This window comes from Dreissena polymorpha, chromosome 6 (genome assembly GCF_020536995.1).
Source record: "Dreissena polymorpha isolate Duluth1 chromosome 6, UMN_Dpol_1.0, whole genome shotgun sequence".
Lineage (NCBI taxonomy): Eukaryota > Metazoa > Mollusca > Bivalvia > Myida > Dreissenidae > Dreissena > Dreissena polymorpha.
Window position 1 is genome coordinate 29,385,579 of NC_068360.1, and position 22,916 is coordinate 29,408,494.

The following is a 22,916-nucleotide window of genomic DNA, read 5'->3' on the forward strand; positions in this document are numbered from 1 at the left end:
TAAAATCGAAAGAGGAAGTAGATTAAAACTGAACTATTTAAGGTTTACCTATAATCATCGCTACAGTGATTCGCTATATATAATCTAAATATAGGATCTGGCACGAGTTGTCATATCATACTAAACTTTATTAAACGAGTTCAGGAATTTTGTTAGTAAGCGAGCCTTGGTATGATATGACAACGAGTGTCAGATCTTTTTTATCACCTGCTTTTAAACGAGCAAATTAAATAACTATTTACGTAAACATAATAATACATCCCGATTGTTGTTTACCACCACGGCCACATCACAGCATACAAACATCACAATTTTAGAATGTCGAAATCTTAGAACTCGCATGCGCTGGCCAATCAGTTTTGCTGATTCGGCTGCGTATTATATCGCTAAAAAGTAATATATACACATTTTACGAAATACCTAGGGCAGTTTTACGCATCTAGAAAATTCGACTGACGATCATCTATTAACTAAATGATGCATTGAATATTTTTCTCAGCTATGAAGTTTATTTCATGTTTTGTATATAACCTACACTTGTTTTGATACACGAAAATTGTGAATCTGTGAATAGATCCGTTAATGCTTATATTTACCCCATCATTAAATTAAGAATTGTTCGGGATAAAAATAGTGCGGGGAAACATTGCGATAGGACATCTATACTTTAATGTTTTCATATTGCAGTATCAAACCATATATATGAATATTCGGCAAGCAATAACAATACAGTTAGCATATTACATATAATACAAATAAGCATAAAACAAACAATATCAAATCTTTTTTTTTCTAAATATTTTGGAAATACACCGAATTGTTTTTAAAGCCATTGTAAAAGACAAAACGACACACGAAACCAAATTTTGTCTTGAAAAAATACCAGCTTAATGATAACTTAATTAATTACGTCAGGTTCCTCTTTGGAAAGTGGTGCAGCAACATGCGTGTGCTGCATCTAGAAAAAGCTAAACGGCGGTAAGTGTTTCAGTATAAATGATATATAAATGAATGATCAAATATAAAGGGTATACTAATTGTGTGATAAGGATCAATAACGGGCACATCTTTACTTACATTTATATGTACTTGGTTATTATTTGTCATCTAACAGTGACATCCAATATGGCGTATTTTACTAACATTTATTGAATTGAACCTCTGGATGAAAAGGGGCCAACGTTGGAATATTTTTTGTTGGTATATTACAACTTTCAGGGCGTGATTGAATTATATATAATATGATCCACAATGCTGTGCTTATTTATTTAAAGGAACATGTTTTAATTGAGCCTCTGACAAATGTTAATTAATTAATGCGTTATGTTTGTGTGTGTGTTGTTTAAAGGCCTATGCGTTTTGTGTTTACAGTCATTGCCAGAGTCTGCTCTTTCATTCCTCTTGGTAACACGTGTGAGAAATCAGGCGGAACGGCAGCCCTAGTCTGTGACAGCGAGGTCTCTAACGGCTCCGACACCCGTGCTATATCGCCGTATTTTTTTTCCAAGTTTTAATATTTGAAAAGGACACGAATATACGCGCTTGTGTACTATTAATAGTTACTCTATGTCTTTACATTGTGTATATAGAACAAGACATGGTTCGAAACATGTATGAATATTGTATAATTATGTTGAATAAGGTAATATGCATATAGATTGTAGATAAAGGAGGCATTTTGCAATGTTTACTAGTTTGCCTATTTACTCGCTTTTATGCAAGACAATTTTACTTACAGACGAAAAATACCCAAAATGACACGCGGCTCTCGGTATTTACAAACAATGTTAATAACATAACACACGTCGTTACTATCAAGAAGTTTAATACACATGTATTTGCATAACAATGTTACGTGAACCCATTCTTTTCACTGGATTATTGGCATTCTTAAACATATGATACTATTAATTCCATTGTTTTTACCTGCCACCAATTTCAGCTGCTACACTTTATCTTGGCATTTTTGTTAAAAATAAAGACTAAAAAGATAAAATGAATACAACAGAGAGCTTTCCGTTTTCTTTTGATGACTATTTCACGACCGACGATATCACGTGTAAAGGTTCAAACAATTCAGACGACTAAGAAATATTGCTATTGGGACTTAATCCATTTTGCCTTCATGATTAAACCACTTCTAAAGAATTATCTTCTTCTTTTAAACGTAGCTTTTTTGTCAAAGGTGAAGTCCACACGACACGGGCTCAACTAATTCCGTTACAATATTCCCAGCCCGTATAACTCTCTCCACAGACTTTAAAAGACGATTTAGGCAAATGTATTTATGCTGCAAGCTTCGGAAGGTGAGAGGTTCGTCTGTGTCGCAGGTTTTCGCTAATTTAAGTTTCAATATCATTTTCTCATGTACTGTATGAACATATTCGCCTATTCTGCTGATTTTCTCACATGTATGCTATCTGTTGTGGGTTATTATACTTAATGTTTATAGTGTCATACTATGTTCATGGGTATTGTATTGCTTGTTATGAATGTACAACTTATTTTTAAACGTTATGCCTTTTTCTGTAGTTGGTTGATTTATACGCGAGTTTATAAATTAGCTTATTAATTATTATTACCCTGAACCTGTATACCCACTGTGTTTACTGTTTTCCTAATATATGTTTACAATATATTGTGTGTTTTATGTGATTTACAATTAGCTAACTCTGTTGCAAACCTTTAAATAACTTACACATTTTCTGCTAATTTTTTTAACTGATTTTCGTGATAAGGTATTTGTTTACATTTGAAAGCGGATGATTATATGTGCACTGACACAACATGAACAGATGTTTATTTACGAATATAGCATAGGTAGAAAGTTCATGCATGTTGCGCAATACTCATTCTTAAGTCTTATTCAGTTTGCTTCCATGTCCATTGTTTCTGCCCACTGAACACTGCCTCCCGTGTCCCCTGTGCCACACCCTTTCCCAGCATGGGACCTCCCTGGTGCAGGTACATCACCGGCCAGACGATAAAATCGATGAACGCACCTCGTCTCGTGTACTCTTTAAACACATTCCTATCGAATGATCGTCGTTGGAAGTGTCCATGCACAACCGAAAATTTCCCAATTTCTCTGAGTTCCTCACTTGTGTCAAGGCCGTCCCTATTAGGCTCGCCGCGAGGGTCCAGCTTGTGTTCTGGGTTCATTTCCTCAGCACAGTGTGATTGTTCTTCGTTGTATGATTCGTCAAGATTGTTTTGAAATGCTGTACCTGTCAATCCAACTGTACCGATTTCTCGGCCTTCCATGATTTGCTCTCGTCCGATCTGTTTCGCGTCTTTGTTTGTGATCTCTGCGTTGATTGGTTTCTCTTTGTCTACTGATATTTCTTCGCTTTGTGTCGAATTGACACTTTTAACCGCATCTGTTTATAAGTTCAAATAACCATCATAAAGGATATGTACACATTGTTTTTAGTTACCATATTTACTTAACAAACAATAATAGATATACGAAAACCATCTTAATGAAGATATAAATATATATAAAAAACGATATTTGTATCTGCAAGAAGTTCAAAATCATATAACAAACATATGTATACAGATACTATTTGTTATCACAATACCGGTAACCTTACAAAACACCATTTACGAAAGAGCTCTTTACTATGGCAGTCGCTCAAAAGTCCGAATTTTACTTTATTTAATTTTACATTTATTAGTGGACCTGATGATAGAACTTCATACCTTGATACGTAATGACGACAGGTGGATCGTTTGCACACATAAGCAGACACAGTTTAACGCACTTCGTGACGTATTGTCCTAAGGCTTCAGAGGAAAGCATGTCGAGCAGCCTTGGCACGGCACATATGGACTGAATATGAGCCCAATATCTCTGTAAACAGAAGTGTACATTTCTTCAAGGCATTTATTATTGAAAAGCAAATGTCTTATTTGCTAACATTAATTTGAAAATAATGAAATACTATTACCTTAGAGACAGGCATAAGTGGGGGCAATAACACGAAAAAATAAGAATTTGCAGTTCTCAATCTTATACTTCTTAGAAAAATAATTCAAACCTACAATACATTATTTAACAATACAGAACAAACCGTTTAGTACAAGCATGGGCAAGTATGTTTAAACGTATAACTGTCACATAGAAGATTGGACCGATTAATCGTCCATGTATCGTTCAATATTTGATTGCCATATTAAAACAACCTGCGATATTGGATCCGTCATTTTCAAAACAGCGACTTTTCGCGAGTCTTTCAGTAGCTTCTTAATCTCTTGTTTGTTCGGTAGAGACTAAAATAAAAACAGTTATCAAGTAAATATTACAGTAAAAATTCATTCCATGATTTTCTTATACATGTGCATGTATCTAAAATGTTAATATTTAAAGTGTAGAGACCTATCTTATCAAAGATCATTACCTTAAGAACAATTTCGGATACGCATGAATTGCATTATTTAAAAAATTACTGCAAATAAGGAATCATAGAAGTTTTTTCAGCTCAACGGTGATCGGTTTATAAATAAAAACAACTGGAAAGACGATTAGAATATGGTTATATAAAACACAAAAGCTTAAAAAAAATAAGAACATGCAACTATTTACAGGATCCAGGTAGTACTGTGACACAATACTCCACGTCGTGTCCAACTCTCCGATACAGAATGCGTAAGCTCCCTGTAATATTGAATATACATCGTTGCCCCGTAAAATACAAAGTCATATTGGTGCAGCAATTGTTATTATCGGTGATAATGCTTCATGACAATGTTTAATATTTTAATATAAGCATGCATAGAAATAACGCAAAAAATCCATATAATCGTTTCCACGGCAAGATTTTGTTTCTAAATAAATTGTTTTGTACGAATGTGTTAATTTGTGGTCGCAACCAATCTATTTATATGATTTACCATTATAATATCCAGCAAGAGCGTTATTGTTTTTCTTTCTGAGAGAACTTTGTTTATGACAGTGAAAGCGTCTGTCCATTCGTTATCGTACAGTTCACTGAACATCTCCGCCAGTTTTGTAGGCCTGAACTGATCACTGAGATCGGCGATGTTCGGATTGTTGTCTCGCAGTTTAACGGACATCAGTGCGCTTAATCTTAAAACAAACCATCGATACCGATTTTACATTTTGCACATTACCAATTTAAAGTGAACAACGAGTATAATTATATTCAGTTTTGAATTGAAATGTTCGAAGTTCCCGTAATTGTTCATTCGAGGGAAAGGAAGCAAGAATATAAAAGTTGTGTGTTTCAAAATTGGACGAATTTTGAATTATAGCTGAATTTATTGTGTACTAAAATATATTTTTCAAAGTATGGTGCGGTTGTGTGTTGCGGGGGGAAGCCGGAGTACCCTGTGTAAATTCAGTCTGTCCGGTATTGTGACCACCAACCAAACTCACATGCTTCAGGTGGCGGGAATTAACCAAGGTCGCCTAGGAAAGAAGCACGTGTATCCACCACTGCGCTCACCGGAAGTTATATAAACAAGAGCACCGTAAAGCGGGTGCCAACGCTCGGCTGTGGATGACCTTGACACAGTTACATTGACCTTTGACCTAGTGACCCAAACATGGGTGTGGCGTGTAGAACTCATCAAGGTGCATCTACATATGAAGTTTCAAAGTTGTAGGTGGAAGCACTTCGATTTTATAGCCAATGTTAAGGTTTTAGCACGGCGGACGCCGGACGGCGGAAGACGAGCTGGCTATGACAATACCTCGGGTTTTCTCCGAAAAAAGCCGAGCTAAAAATTAAGTGCACGAACGGTCTACTATATTACAGCTAACATAATTCTCAGATGTACATGCGTGGGTATAGATATAGGTTATTTGTTTGAATATACCTTGTCAGCGCATCGTGTTTTTCGGTTTCAACTTGTATCAGGTCGTCCTTTAATTTGGAGGTAGTTTGCGTATATTGCCAGGCATCATTTTCCCTTGCTTGACTTTCAATTTCCAAACGCCTCGTCAAGTCCTTAATGGTTTCGTCCTTCTGCAGCGTTTCTCTTTCAAGATCATCATTATGTATCCGCAGATCATATATTTTGTCCTCTAACCTAAGGTGAATAGAATAAAAATATCATGAATTAAGCTGGCACTACTCTAACCATATTATTTTAATATTATTTTACATTTTATGTTTACAACCAAGCATTCGCATAAAATATCAACATACGAAATTTTATAATACTGTTCTAACAATAATTGTTTTCTCATATTCACAAGAGACATTGTTTTAGTTGTTTAATTGGGTATGCATTATTAAGGTCGAAAATGTAAGGTTAATTTATATTGGAGAACCAATAACGTATATTTGTTTTTACAGTTAATACCATATCCATTGTCTGTGGGATATGAAGTACTTTTTAGGCGTATTTTATTTTTTGAATTGACTTGTATTCCAAAATGGATCGAGTCGTTAAATAAAATAAAATGCTATTTATTATAAATATTTAATAATGTTTGGTTAATTTTGTTAAAAATAATGCATGGGAGTGATGCTTTTTTATCATTCTTTTTCAAACCTAAGGTTGGTGTATGCATATTTAGCCAGATATGGCTAGTAATCAGTTCCCAATATAGCGGTTAGACAAAGGAAGAAAAGTAAAACTTTATACTAATAATGATAACCAAAAAAACAAAATGTATTGTTAAGTAGATGATTGTTTAAACATTTTAGGAAGTTAAAGCGTCAACACAACAACAATAAAACATATATGAGGATAACTTCAAATCTTACCTTGAAACCCAACACACGCGACAGGAAGTACATATGCAGAGTGTCATTCCTTTCAGTTTGGTCCAAAAAGCTGAAATGAAATACTTTTCTTGTAAGTGATTTATTGTTTAGTGAGATCGATTTGAAAAAATTCAGATTTGTTGCTGTACATCGACGCCATGCATGAATGTTTAGCTTCGACTGAATCGTGTTAAGTACAGCTTGTTAATACAAGGCGTTCACACATTTCCAATATGTTATATATTTAACGATACTAAATGGTTTATCTTTATTTAAAGAGAACATAAGTAAATATAAGTATATTTGCATTGTGTATATCATTCGTTAAAACTTGTGACACTCAAATAAAAGAAATTGGTCTACATAAATAAAACGAAGTTTTAACAATTGGTTACACATTCCGCATTGTCTGACAATAACTAATACCACATTCACCGTTTAATAAATCACAATATGCTCGAAAAACACGAACAATTTAACTGATTAATTGTGTTAGCATGAGGTCAAATTTTTAGTTTGACTTGTGAATAAAACAACAAAAATTAACGTTAAAGTGCTTTGTATGTTAAGCTTCATTGATTTAAACTTATCGAAGCTGAAATATGTTCGAAAATGTCAACACTATTGTCAGTATTTAATAGGTGAGCATGAAAATCTCGCTTAAAAGCCTATAGTTTCCGAAATAAGGATATCTTTCGAATATTTGTTGAATGAAAACTGCCAAAACGCTTAACACCATTATTTTAAACATATACAAGCAATTATAAAACTAGGTTAGGGTGTTCATAACACATATAAATATAATCGAACCATTTCAATGTGCAAATAAAGCTGCATGTTAAACTTGACAAACACATCACACGGTAGTGAAATATGTATACTACTGCAAGTAGAGCACTATTTATAGGCCTATTTAACATAAACAATGGTCACGACATTTGTTGCTCGATCGTATAAATAATGAACAATTTTTATAATTCACTTCTTTCGAATACGTGCAAACATAACTGAAAAAGTTCATTATATTCAGTTTCAATTCATTTCGGCAGTACACAGTTACATCTATATATACGAAATGGAAATCAGATCACAATACTGTCAAACTAAATCGAAAGTAAATATCAAGTAAGTATCAAATACTAAAAATAAGATAAAATATATGAACAACTTTCACTCATTACTATTTACAAGCTTTATAAAAGAATATAGTAGGGCGTCTGCATTTTACAAACTTATGCACGCATGCGGATCAATTACCTAATGATTGAGTAACCTCGCAATATAAAAAGTGTCAAATACTTAGGATTATAATTACTCATTTTTTCTGTTCCAGTGTTATCGTCTACATTTTCGATCGCACTATCTTCATCACTTGGTACTAAACTGTATAAGCTCATTGGAAAATAATAACTGATACTTTTATATGAAAATAAAATGTTTTCAAATCGAAACAGGAAGGTATATTCGATTGCTTACATTTCAACGTGTCCTTTATTCAGTGTAAATAAAGAGCTGATCGATTGTAACTGATAGCATCCATTATATATTTTTTAACCAAATATTATTGAAACAACTACTATAAATTTTCAGATTAATTTTAGTAATGAGCAATTTTACATAAAATTATTGTTAATATAATATTTGATTTAATTAAACATAAAATACTATTTGTACCGATTTGGTTCTGCATGGGCATGAACGAGTTATTCGAAAATTACCGTATACATGTAATTCTATGCAATACATATAATTTATGTAATAGTGATATTCGTACATTGTTGTAAGCGAGTCTTATATGACCTCTTATTATTACGTCGTGTTATCCTTAGACGAAAACTAGTCACATGACGATTTTGTCCAATCAGAACGTTTGTACTACCGTTTTTAGTTGTTCGCGTAGCGAACAGCTAATGTTGTTGACAAAAATTTTAAGTCAGTTCGCTGTTATCTACGGAAAGCTTATTACCCGCCACTACTGCCATATCCGCGCGAGAAAGAGTTGTATAATTTATGCAGGAGGTTTGAGTTCTTCAACTATATGCATTCACAAATGGAAACATGTGAAGATCGTGTTATAAGGAATATTTTTGAACGGAGATTATATAGAAAAGAAACAATTAACAATGTTTGTATTATACGTGTCGCGGACGAGATTGTTTATGAATGATTAAAATAGTCCACTATCTGCTGCGTCTTACTGACGTAGTACAGGTTATTCGTAACCTGAGGCTATTAATAGATTCGAGAACACAATGCAATAGTATAAGGTAACGCTTGTTTATATCCTCAATTATTTAAACGTTGCACATGAGTTAAACAATACCTTCAGGGATACGATAGACAACAATAAAATTGCTTCATAATCGCTAAAACCGAATATAAAAAAACAATTAAATATAACAAGAATTATCTGTTTCGTAACCTCGTTCATACTTCTACAGAGGGGTTAAATTTGATATTTCCGGGAAACGTTCTTTTTTCTCAACAGATAGCGGCAATCTTTCGTATTTATGGGTGCTTACAACGCAATAGTAGAAGGTTAAGCTTGTTTATATTCACAGTTCTCAATTTATAAAACGTTGAACATGAGTTCACCAATTATTATAGGTATACTTTAGACAACCTAAAAAATGCTTTATAATCGCTAAAACTGAATATTAAAAAAACAACTAAATATAACATGAAATATCTTTTTAAAAGGTAGTCGGCGTAAATGCTGACTTTGAAATGAAGTTTGCAATTTACGTTTTTAAATAAATAAATTGAAAACAAAAGTTTAACTATTGTGTGTGTTTTTCACTTGTACGTCGCATATTCACCGCATGAAATGTGTGTTATCATTGTCAAAGCACACATTAGTGTCAGTAGATAAAAATTATACTACGGGAGTGCGCATCATATGTGTCCTCACGTGCCTTATTATGAGTATATTTCTTCACTATCGAAATATATCGTATGTTAATATTTGATTTAAACGCAGTTTTCTTTCGACACATTTAAATCACACTTTCATAGCCGCGTCATGCGAAAATGGGTCTTATGCGTTTTGGCCAGCGTATCTTAAACCCAACATGTGCATTTGCACTGTCTGGTCAGAGGCGATGCTGTTCGCTATAAGATCACTCAATGTAATATGGTCTCATTATCTATCTCCTGACCAGACTTTGAGATGCGCAGGCTGACTGGGCTATATATATATATGATGGGCGCATATGGAATAAGACCCATTTTCCCATGCCGAGGGTTATTACAAATCACATTGCGAATTGCATATGGTACATTTTAGCACAATGCTTTTCTATACAAAATTGAATTCAAAATAGCAAACTTCTAAAAAGGGCAACCTATCCAGGCGTTCAGGAACGATTTCCAGACGTGCTGACTGACAACGGCCAACATTGTGGTTGGATAATTAAACGATTTTCATCTTATCGTGACAATATACTATTTCGGTAATGTTTGTTTTTATCATCTTGAAAGCAAAACTGTGTTTATCGATAGTCAATAATATATTTCCAGGACGATTTAGTGAACGAGTTCTGACCTGAAATTCTGCGAGATGGATTTTTACACGTAATTGTTACTGGGCCACAGTTTGCGTTGTTTGAACATACAGAGAGTAGTTCGGAATTCCTGAACAGTGTTACATCCTTTGCGCTGAGCATAGTGATGTAGCCAAAGTTCATAGGTTTAATCTCGAATCAGCCTATAAAATATACGAAAATATACGTCTGCAAGCGTTATGTAAAAGTCATTTAAGGTGAAAAGCTTGGGAAAACTGATACGCTTAAAAAGCGCATTTGTGCTCTATACTTTTGTTTAGGTCAGAGTTGTTGACACCGTGTGATCTGCTAGGGTAACAAGTAATGAATTAATAACAGCGTATGGGTCAAAGGGCTGTTTTTATGACAACATTATTCATGAGTAAAAAGTATTGCTCGCAGATTTATTTTTTATTTATTTTTATCAATTATCTTATTGTATATTTTGAATATGTATATGGTGTCAATAATCAAACGCTTTGTACAGGGAATTTTCATCATGATTGAATGCCTTGGTCTTTTTATGTTTCATGACATTTCAATGAGTGACTTTTCCAATCACGACTCTGACGTGTTTCATCTCTTCATGCCATTACAAGGTCGTTTGTCTATTTTGACTTGCCCATCATGAACAATACATACACGCATGGTTATGCATACCTATATTATTTTATGTCATTGCTTTATTGTTGTTGTCTAGTTGTCTCTAACCTCGTATTGCATGTAATGTTCGATCTTTAAATTTGTCAAATCAAAAAGATTGTACATCCTCCATTGATATTATTTTACCGTAGGTAGACGCCCCGCTTAATTTTCTCGCAAACCCACATCCTCCCATACCTGAATCACTTTACTTATAAAAAATGTAAATATATTGGTTTGAATGTTTTTATTGTATACATGCATATTTTAACGGATAAGGTTAATAAGTTCGGAAGGCGGATGTTATGTTTTTTGCATTAAAAAATATACCGGTCAAATTGTTTTTGCCCATTATGGTATTTGGATTTTTTTAACAATGTCCTGTTTTTTAACATAGGTGTTTTTGAATTAAATGCACATCTTGTGGTTTCAACGTGTGGGCATTAATATGTATTTACATTGAATAGGATAAGGGCATTTGCTTATTTAATCCGTTGTAGTTTGTTTTGCAAATAAGGCCGTTTCGGATGTACTTTTATGTAAGTATAAACGTAACCAATATTACACACGAGGCTACTCCCTGTTATTGAAGATATTTTAAAGTCAATAATAAACATACTTCAAATACAAGAATAGCATTTTCATGTCGTATATCGGGTGTTTTTTTTAATAATTGTCGCAAGTCTTCCATAAGCTTTTCGTAAGAAAGCGCATCAAGACAATTTAAGTGATCGTCTTACGCCTTCAAATAGATTCATTATATGTTCATATTAGTTCAGAATAGGTACATTTTTCTGCCCCTAGAACTTTCTCAACCAACATGACCAATTAGAAAGGCATACATGTATCATCATTTCAAGTATGATACGCGAACGTTGTCATGTTAAAGTGATTGCCTGGAATTTTAGTTCACTTTCAAATTTTAAATAGATGCAATTAAAACACATCGGCGAGTGTTTGCCTGATAATAAATAATAATACATTGCTAATAAATTCAAATACACAATTTGAAAAATCTACGGATACATCAACCATTTGTCCCAAAAATCCTTTGTGTCAATTTTCGATTTTGTAAATGAGTGACTTAATAAAGGATATTGTACAGTTCGGTGGTATTCACGCACAATTAGGGTACTAAATTGTTTTACGCAAATTTTTCAATATGCCAACGAGTATCAGATCTTTTTTTTTAACACATTCTTTTAAATGAGCAAAGAAAATAAATATTTACGCAAAGATAATGATAAATCCCGAATGTTGTTTACATTTCGTGACGTCATTTGACGTTGCAACGTCATTTCAGCAAAACAACAATATACGATTGGTCAATCGAAGAAATAAGCCAATGAAAACGCTTAAAAAGTATATTACACATGTTTAAGATAGAAATATTCGTTATGTTTATATTACATGGGAAACAGTGTATGGCATGTGATAAATAAGAATGCAAAAAATTCGTTATTAAATTATCATATACACGTGATTAACATGTAGCAATCCTACTTTTACATACTCTTTTAAGCATGGATAAGCCATGCTGATATTCGTTATATAATGTGTAAATAAATACTTATTGTATTATTTCCATCAATACTAATTGTAATATTTCCAATTACAGAGATACAGGCGAAATAATGGAGTGCAATTGAATCACGAGTATTAAAAATAATCTATTTGATTGTTATTTAACATGCAAACACTGTTTAGAATTTAGCATTTTGATATCGTGATTTCTTCCATGTCCAGTGTTCCACATCCCCTCTGACAACAGCATTCCGTGTCCCCTGTGCCACACCCTTTCCCAGCATGGGGCCTCCCTGGTGCAGGTAAATCACCGGCCAGACAACATACTCCAAGTAAGGACCTCGTGTTGTATACTCTTTGAACATATCCCTCTCAAACAGTTCTCGCGTGAAATTTACGTGCACAAGTGAATCACTTTCAATTTGTGTATTTAACCCTTGTTTTCTGTGTCCGTGTGCTCCGCATTGTTCGATTCGTCTTCTTTTATTATTTGATCTTCACTGTTTGGGTCTTCAAGATTGTTTTGAAAACGTTCCTTGTTTGATTCCCTTTCACCGGTTTCTTGCTGTTCCAAATTTGGTTTTTGGCCATCGAGTTGTTGCTCGACGTTTTCTTCGGTCTTTACATCGATTAGTTCATTCGTCTTCACGGCATGTTCTTCAGCTGTTTGTGAACTTACATGTTGTTGCTCTACTTTAATGGATGCTTTGCGTACATTGTTTGATATTTTATAAATAGAATCCCTGGCATTTTGATCTGAAAAATAACAAGCAGCATACAATATACATTCAATACCAAGTTGAATTAAGCTATCCAAATACAAAAGTATTTATCTTAACATTCGATCACAGGTATCACTATACGTTCAATTGGTTTGAATGCTAACTAGTCGACAAGAGCCTATACATTGACATACGATGACGACTGGTGGATCGTTTGCATTTATTAGCAGACACAGTTAAACGCAATGCATGACGTAATTTCCTACGACCACGGTAGACAGCATTGCATGCAACTTTTGGTCGGCGAAAACCGAGTGAAGGTAAGCCTGATGTTGCTGTAAACGTAGTTTGTTATCAATTAAACACGACAAATGTGTGAACCTTTTGTTGAACATTTAACTCGTTGTGTTAACTAAGAGTAGGTCCTTAACAAGCGAAACAACAACAGCAGATAAGACATGTTTAAGGTAGCGCACCTCTAATGATTTCCCGCGATTTATTTTACGATCATTGCCGATCTTCAATGATCGCTTATTTTCGAGAGATGCATTTTATTTTTTCAAACTTCGAATTTTGATATATGTTTAACTTATTCATTTAGAATACATTATTTTCACTATAAATATTGACTTTGATCCAATTATCATCTGAAAAATACGATTTCGCGATTTCTTCAAAGCTCGACGAGCCTTTTTACCTGTTTACTTATGCATATCTAATTTAAGATTGCATTGTTGTGAAGTTGTCGTGGCCGAGTGGTTAAGGCGAGTGGTTTGCGCGGGATCTTCCCGCGCAGGTTCGATTCCTGCCGACATCGCATACTTTTTGCGACGCGTTTTATTTCTTTTCTAACGTAATTTGATTTAATATAGCACATAAGCTATGTTTATTGTTAAATATGTTAAAAATTGTATGCACATCCTTCAATTTTAAAATTAAAACAACGTTATGGCTAAATTGATTAATTTACTGCTGAAAATACGAATGGTGCATGTTGCATTTTTATTTTTATTTCAGAAAGTAAACGGTAAATCTGTCTTTTTTTGGGCATTTTTGCTGTTTATAGTGTTTCTATAACAACTAAGTTTAAAAAATAACTTAAATGATACTATTTTGAATTTTATGACACTTTGTTTTTAACCGACCCAATTTTTACTTGGCTGAAATCACTTACATTTCATGGCGCTATTCCATAGATTAAAATTTGTAAAAAATAAATGTCTGTAAAATAATACTTATTTCATCTTGTTTAAACTTTAAACACCTTTACTGCATCTGCACACACCAACTGCATGACCATATTTGGAAATTTGAATGAATTATGGAACTTTTATATACCCCAGGGGTGAAAATAAAGTGGACAAAAGCCGAGCGTGAAGGTGGTTTTGAAAAAATCGGTATATATTTTTAAAAAGCATGAAAAGCCTACCTACAAATTTGCATGTAGTTCAGTGAAATAATGCTGATTAGGAAAATAATTAATTAAATTATATTTGGATATGTGCCCATTAGAGGTGCGCTACCTTAAACAAACTATTTAAGTAATAAAAAATCTTCGTATCGTGCTAAAGAGACGGTTATATAATAAAATAATGAAAACATATATATTTTGAATGCGTATTCCATTTTTGCACACATTTTGGTATTTTTTCATTTACAATGTGTAAAATATTTATTTTGAGAGAAAATATTATCTTAAGTGTTCAGCGTAACGGCGCAAAAATAGAAGCAGTTATACAACCAATATGAATTGAAAGCCAATGAAGAACTGTTGTGCATTTAGGCATTTTTAAAACGGAACTGCAATTAAGAACGATTGTTTCGATTTTTAGGCATGCGTTCGATTAAGTTTTCGAACCTGGTATCAAAATACACTAATGGCATAACGTATATTTGTATTAAACGAACCCATCAATATATTATTTATATTAACTGCCCTTGAAACAGAATTATAAACCTTCATTCACTAAGTATTAAATTAAAATCAATTATAATACATTTTGAGGACATTTACCTAAGTCATCGTTCTTCAATTTATAAGTGTGAATATTCGTGAAATATGTGAATAATAATGTTCTAATAATATTTTTTATTGTTTATATCTGATTCCCTGAGCCCCCATTAGTAGCCTTCAAAAGGGATTGCAACCTGCAAGACATCCTAGTACGCAAGAAACACAATAGGATGTTCTTCCGGAAGCCCAACATGAGCGGACCCTGTGGGGCGCAGAGGTGCGCCATTTGATCGTACGTGATGACGGCGGGCTACTTCACAGATCGCAGCGGCAGGAAGTACAGCGTGAGGAACAATGTTGATTGCAAATAATCCAATGTTGTGTACGCGGTCAACTGTCGTCGCTGTAGCAGGTACGTGTATGTGGGAGAGACCGGCGAAAAATGCTAAGTATACAAAGCACCCAACCTGCACAGCGGGACCGTCGTTCTTGTTATTAAGGTATAAGTATGATTAGAACGCTTTATTATACGTTCTTTTGGTGTTTAACGGTGACTGTTAAATTACCAAAACACTATGTCCAACACTATGAGGACTTAGCCGTTTTCAGCACATTTAGGGTTACTAACCCTAACGAAAACGTCTAAGTAAAAAAAAATGTTTTAGGTATATTATATCGTGATAAGAATGCTTTTAATAGGTGTTTAGCAATTGTTATGCGTTATTTTTCCTTTTACAGGCGACTTTTCACCCAAGAAGAACAACATCGCAATCCGCGCCATGGAGAAAAATCCCGGTAAATGGCCCAAATATGGGTCACAGCGTAGTTCCTTTCTCTATGGCGCGGATAACTGAAATTCAAAAAATAAATATACTGCTCGGCGTTGGCAGCCAGGCGATGATGCCCGATGCGAGGCCTAGCCAGGCCGCATCATTTGCACCCACCCTTGCCGGGCTCCTTCATTTAAACAAAAAGTCGATTTTTTACGGACTTAGCCGTTTTCAGCGAACATTTCGAGCGAAAATTGCTAAGTATACAAAGCACCCAACCTGCACAGCGGGACCGTCGTTCTTGTTATTAAGGTATAAGTATGATTAGAACGCTTTATCATACGTTAGTTTAAACCTATTTATTTTTAGCTCGATTGCGTCGAAAGCCTTAGGCTTATATAAACGCTCTCGAGTCCGTTTCCTGGGCCTAGAACCAGTACTTGGTGTCTTTGGGGGAAATCTAAAGAACGCTCCCACGGTGGGGATCGAACCCGTGACCTCCCGGTCGCAAGGCGGACACCATATCCATTACACCACGGCGACCTATCATACGTTCTTTTGGTGTTTAACGGTGACTGTTAAATTACCAAAACACTACGTCCAACACTATGAGGACTTAGCCGTTTTCAGCACATTTAGGGTAACTAACCCTAACGAAAACGTTTAAGTCAAAAAAAATGTTTTAGGTATATTATATCGTGATTAGAATGCTTTTAATAGGTGTTTAGCAATTGTTATGCGTTATTTTTCCTTTTACAGGTGTCTTTTCACCCAAGAAGAACAACATCGCAATCCGCGCCATGGAGGAAAATCCCGGTAAATGGCCCAAATATGGGCCACAGCGTAGTTCCTTTCTCTATGGCGCGGATAACTGAAATTCAAAAAATAAATATACTGCTCGGCGTTGGAAGCCAGGCGATGATGCCCGATGCGAGGCCTAGCCAGGCCGCGTCTTTTGCACCCACCCTTGCCGGGCTCCTTCATTTAAACAGAAAGTCGATTTTTTACGGACTTAGCCGTTTTCAGCGAACATTTCGAGCGAAAATTGCTAAGTATACAAAGCACCCAACCTGCACAGCGGGACCGTCGTTCTTGTTATTAAGGTATAAGTATGATTAGAACGCTTTATTATACGTTCTTTTGGTGTTTAACGGTGACTGTTAAATTACCAAAACACTATGTCCAACACTACGAGGACTTAGCCGTTTTCAGCACATTTAGGGTTACTAACCCTAACGAAAACGTCTAAGTAAAAAAAAAATGTTTTAGGTATATTATATCGTGATAAGAATGCTTTTAATAGGTGTTTAGCAATTGTTATGCGTTATTTTTCCTTTTACAGGCGACTTTTCACCCAAGAAGAACAACATCGCAATCCGCGCCATAGAGGAAAATCCCGGTAAATGGCCCAAATATGGGCCACAGCGTAGTTCCTTTCTCTATGGCGCGGATAACTGAAATTCAAAAAATAAATATACTGCTCGGCGTTGGCAGCCAGGCGATGATGCCCGATGCGAGGCCTAGCCAGGCCGCGTCTTTTGCACCCACCCTTGCCGGGCTCCTTCATTTAAACAAAAAGTCGATTTTTTACGGACTTAGCCGTTTCCAGCGAATATTTCGAGCGAAAATTGCTAAGTATTCAAAGCACTCAACCTGCACAGCGGGACCGTCGTTCTTGTTATTATAAGTATGATTAGAACGCTTTATTTTACGTTCTTTTGGTGTTTAACGGTGACTGTTACGTAACATTTTCTCCCCCATCTGTGTTTTTACGGGCTTTGGACCGTTTCCTGCGAAAATGTTCACAGGAAGCCACATAAAGGAGTGATAGACGGAAAGCAGGGAACGGTCTGTTTAGCGGTAAATCAACACCAAGTAATTTATTATTATTATATTTCAGACATTGACAAAGAGATGGATAGCGGAACACTACCACCCGTCCCAGCTGTGCAAAGACTACTGCTGCGTAAAGACGGAACGCAGACGTTAAGTTTGCCGATTAAGGCAGTTGGATTGACAATGTGTGAGCACTACTAATGCTGGGACATCAGTATAACCAAATTAAAGGTATGCTGTGACAATCCGTTCAGGGAGCTTCCTTCCTGAACATGCGTCGCAGAGAACCTTTTCGAGATGTACTTTCGCATTATATGTATTGTATTATATATTATATATTATATTGTATTATAATGCGTTCGGTGGTTATTTTCCGGTTGAATCATTTTACCCTGGCGGATGTTAGGACTCTGACAACCAGATGGAAAATCCAGACCTCAATTTCGATGATGACTTTTGACCTGCCTTACTATGGGATATATTGCGTATATTTATATGAAGTACAGCGGATTGTTCCGGCTATTACTCCCCCTTCTGTGTTTTCACGGGCTTAGGACCGTTCCCTGCTGTTCCAGGAAGCCACATTAGGGATTGACGCGCTTTTGCGCTGTTTACAGGCGACTTTTCAGCCTCTGTATTCACGGGCTTGGGACCGTTTTCTCAAGAAAGCCACATTACGGAGAATGATTCCGTGTGTTAAACGGGCTTTGGACGGTTAAAATTTCGGCTGAATGGCGTTTTTCCCTAAGGCGCATATAAATGCCCTTGGCCCCGAGAGCCAGGTCTTTCACAATATTTCTACACTACACAGGTAGCTTGGCACGCCATTTCCAACGTCTTCTTGGCTTTAAACGCATATTTCGGGCGTTTTGTCTCCGAAATTGCGACTTTTTTCTTTATGCACTTATGTACGTAAGTAAACATTTAAAAAAAAAAAACGACTAAGTCCAAAAGCGCTCGAAAACGACTAAGTCCATGAGCCCTAGATTTTGACATAACAAAGGCCATATGTCATAAATGACGTTGCAGATCACGGGTTTTTGATGGTTTTTTTTCGTTTCAAGTGATTTCCCGTCGAATAAACTAAAAATGTAAAAATGTGAAAAAAAATTCTAAGTCCATGATCCATATATGGGCCTTAGATTTTGACATAACAAAGGCCATATGTCATAAATGACGTTGCAAATCACGGGTTTTTGATGGTTTATTTCGTTTCAGGTAATTTCCCGTTGATTACCCCAAAATAAACAAATGTTTCTGCCATATGTCACATATAGTGCCACAATGATCCATATATGGGCCCAGGATCCATATATGGGCCTTAGATTTTGACATAAGAAAGGCCATATGTCATAAATGACGATGCAGATCACGGGTTTTTGATGTGTTTTTTCGTTTCAAGTGATTTCCCGTCGAATAAACTAAAAAAGTAAAAATGTGAAAAAAATGATCCATATATGGTCCCGGGGAATCGGGTCAGGATCCATATATGGATCCGGAGTCAAGCTCATTTGTTTGTTTTGCGCTTGTTTGCTATGATTTAGTTCAGTGTAAATAAATTCGGAATACAAGAAACGTTTATTTTTGTTTATTAAGATTACATTGATACAACTATTGGTGTCCTGATATTTGAAAACCTTTGTTGTGACAGTGTAGAATTTTTGTAAAGAAAGTATATTTTGACTGATGAAGCGCTACCATTATCAGGTTAAAAATCTTCAAATGCACTAGTTATTGAATAAGACGGGCCGCGTTATGAGAAAACTGGATTTAATGCATATGCGTAAAGTGTCGTCCCATATTAGCTTGTGCAGTTCGCTCTGGCTAATCATGGACGACACTTTACGCTTAAATGGTATTTTTCGTTCAAAGGATGTCTCTTGTTAGCGAAAATCAAGTTTATGCGGACAGTGTAGTCCCTGATAAGCCTGTGTGGACTGAATCGGCTAATCTGGGACGACAAATTACGCACGTGCATTAAGCCCAGTTTTCACAGAGCGAGGCTCATTTAGAAGTAAACCATTAGATATATCGGTTTGTCATGATCCACTTGTCAGGTTCGAGGGTATCCCGGTCAAGGTCATTCAGGGGATCGTCAAGGGCTACGAATACCAGATCGGCGACATTATCAACTTCACAGAGTCCCACCTGTGGCACTTCTGGAACGCCGTCTACATCAACAAGAACAGGTTCTTCGTCGACTGCACCTGGGGAGCCGGTCTCGTAGACCGGAAGCGGAACTGGATCCGACAGTTTCAGGTAAGGAATCTTTGGTTGTGTGGGCGTAAGTGTGCAAGGTTGTGCGTGCTGTCAAGTATTTGGTGAGGATCTGCTTTTGTTTTCAACACGAATATTGTATTATTCACGTGTTCATTATTAATGGCAGGACATTTGGCAAATATTCAGCAACACCAAAAAAAACTTAAAAAGCAAACAAAACCCAATTCAATAAGACCAAAGACGACAGCATACTGACCGAAAATACACCATTTTATGATATTGTTCACGGCATTTTTCTTTAAAAATCGATATGATTTAATCTGTTATTCCATTAAACGGATTCAAACCATCATCCAAAAAATCCCGCACCAATTTCATGATAGATGTTTTCCTTATATTAATAGTCTTATCTCATGCGGTTCAGGAATTTTATTTCATCGTGGACCCTGACAAGATGATCGTCGACCACTTCCCGTTCATGGACAACGACCTGCGAGAGAGCGCCAAGTGGCAACTACTGGCGTCTCCTGTCAGCGCTAACTCCTTTAATCAGAGGCGAGTACCTTCTTCAAGTTGTAAGGGGTGGGGGTAATGTAGTAAAATATCTCCAAGAACATTCTTTTGAACATTGTTGATTAATGCGAAAAGAACAGATTCGGCAACAGGTATTTGAAACATTCAAGGAAACAGCATTCAGGAACCAAATCATTCAAAAATCCTTTTGACCCAATACTATTCCCGAAAACGTTCAGTTATTTAAATTATTTCTTAATTAAGGGAAGTCTTAACAGGAAAGCGTTGCTCCTGTAAACCAAAAGCACGAAATCTTCATTAATTTCCTTCAAAACATTAGCTCTGAACAGACGCCGTCAAATGCGCAAATTAAAGTCAGGCGCATGCGCGCGCACTGTTTCAGACTGAAGCTTGAGCGCGCGGCCCTGGAGTGGGACGTTAAGCCAGTGACGCACACGCAGCACCACATTATCACGGTGCGGCGCGAGATCGAGATACAGCTGCAGGAGGTGGCGGACATACTCGAGGAGTACTCAGTACAATTCCAGGTTGGCTTGTTTTTATGTGATTAGAATTTTTAGCCGTTTTCAAAAGCCGATTTACCAGTATCATGTGCTTGTACTTGTGATATAACTGTCAACTGCCTAATTAAATCGCAGTTAGGGGAGAATCGCCGTAAGAATATTTTCGTGACTAATCTTCACGTTATGGCCTAGCGGGGAAGCAAACGCGCGATAGGTCGCAGAGGTGATGTGGGATATGGTGTCCGCCTAGCGATAGGGAATACACGTTTTCAATTCCCATCGTGGGAGCGTTCTTTAGATTTCCTTCATAGACACCAAATACTGGTTCTAGTCCCAAGAAATGGACTCGAGAGCGTTCAAAATAAGCCCTAGGCTTTCGATGCAATCGAGCTTAAATAAATAGATTTAAACTCAATGCACGATCCTCGGATTTGCAGTCCACCTCTATTCCAACTCATCAAACCGGTCCGTTTTTTAAGGTGATTAGTCATTATTCCCAAGGTCCAATGCTTTGGGATTTGTTTAAGTCTTCTTGTCCAGATGACCCAAATAGTATCAAATGGAGTAATCCTCTTTTAAAAATAAGCTTCTTCACTTCGACATGGATACCTCAAGAGTCTGTATATATCAAAATGAGAAACATAACATTTGCACTGGTCATTTGTTCTTTTAGGTACGTGACATTTAGTATAAACAGGCCCCAGAGCTTGAAATGCCTTGGGTTTCAAATACCTGGTAGTAACCAATTGCAATTGAAGCCTTTAATGAAACAAACGTTACAATTTGGTCTTAATTATACCTCGTTGGAAGAGTTTGATTGAGTCATAGGATTAGGGCTTATAGTTATTGATCATAAATAGACGTAATACGGGGTTAATTGGTCTGGTGGCAGGTTGAATCTGGCCTCGATGTCTTAAAAATAATATCCAGTCTGACGATTCTATACTTACCGCTTATTGGATCAGTGGGTATCCCTTAGGCGGTCAAGTTCAGAGACGTTTCAATATCCTATCGTCACCTTCTTGTCTTTAAAAAAAATGTTCACTCGGTGGGGATAAGTCCAACTTGTTGACGCTCTCAAATATTAAGCTACTTTTTATATTGGTAATATTTTAGCCCATATCAAAAGTATCTCTAAATTCTTTGCGCGTCTTATAAATAAGACTAGGTGGGGCTGAAAGCCAAACGTCTTGATAGAATAAGATATTTGATTGCTTGAAAAACAGACACCACGATGTTTTATAAACGGTCATCTTAACGTAACCTCTTATGTGATGACGTCAGATAATAACAAAAACAACAGCCGTTTGCGTCATGCCTGCGCTATGTTGTCGTTGATTTTATACTCGCGTTATCTGATTACCAGCACCCATATAGATTGTTCCTAAAACATATTAAATGTTCCTAAGAATTTCTTACTCGTATTGAACTACATGTAGATAAACGACACGTTTGCTTGTTTCAGAGAAAGGACGGCAGCCGGAATCTTGATCAGTTTTTCTTTGCGTGCAAGCTGAACAACCGGACGCTCAAGATCACCCTTCGCCCACCGGAACAAGTCGACTACATTCTGAACATCTACGGTCAGAAAAGCCTGGACGCCGCCGGGAAGTCCGAGGTATTGGTCACATACATACTAAAGTGCGTCACACGTGCAATTCCGGTGCAATGATATTACCTATAAAAACGAAACGTAACGTGAAAGTTATGACTAAACTTGAGCACATTGACGAAAAAGTTGACCTCACTAACTTCTGCCTTGTCACTGCGAAGGATCATGGGATTTCTGTCAAAATGCGATTTCCTTTCGAAGGATATTACAAATTCACGCTTTTCGGAAAGGAAGACGACGCCGGTAATTTCCGGCCGGTTGCTACGTTTTTAATTGACTGTAACCAGGCTAGTCATGTGCACTCCGGATTTCCGGTT

The 22,916-nt window shown here is 36.2% G+C and overlaps 1 protein-coding gene across 1 annotated transcript in view; it reads left to right on the plus strand.

Moving 5' to 3' along the window:
* Window positions 1–22,916, plus strand: part of LOC127835550 (kyphoscoliosis peptidase-like) — a 143,513-nt gene that overhangs the window by 39,300 nt on the left and 81,297 nt on the right. The gene's annotated exons all lie outside the window — the stretch shown is intronic.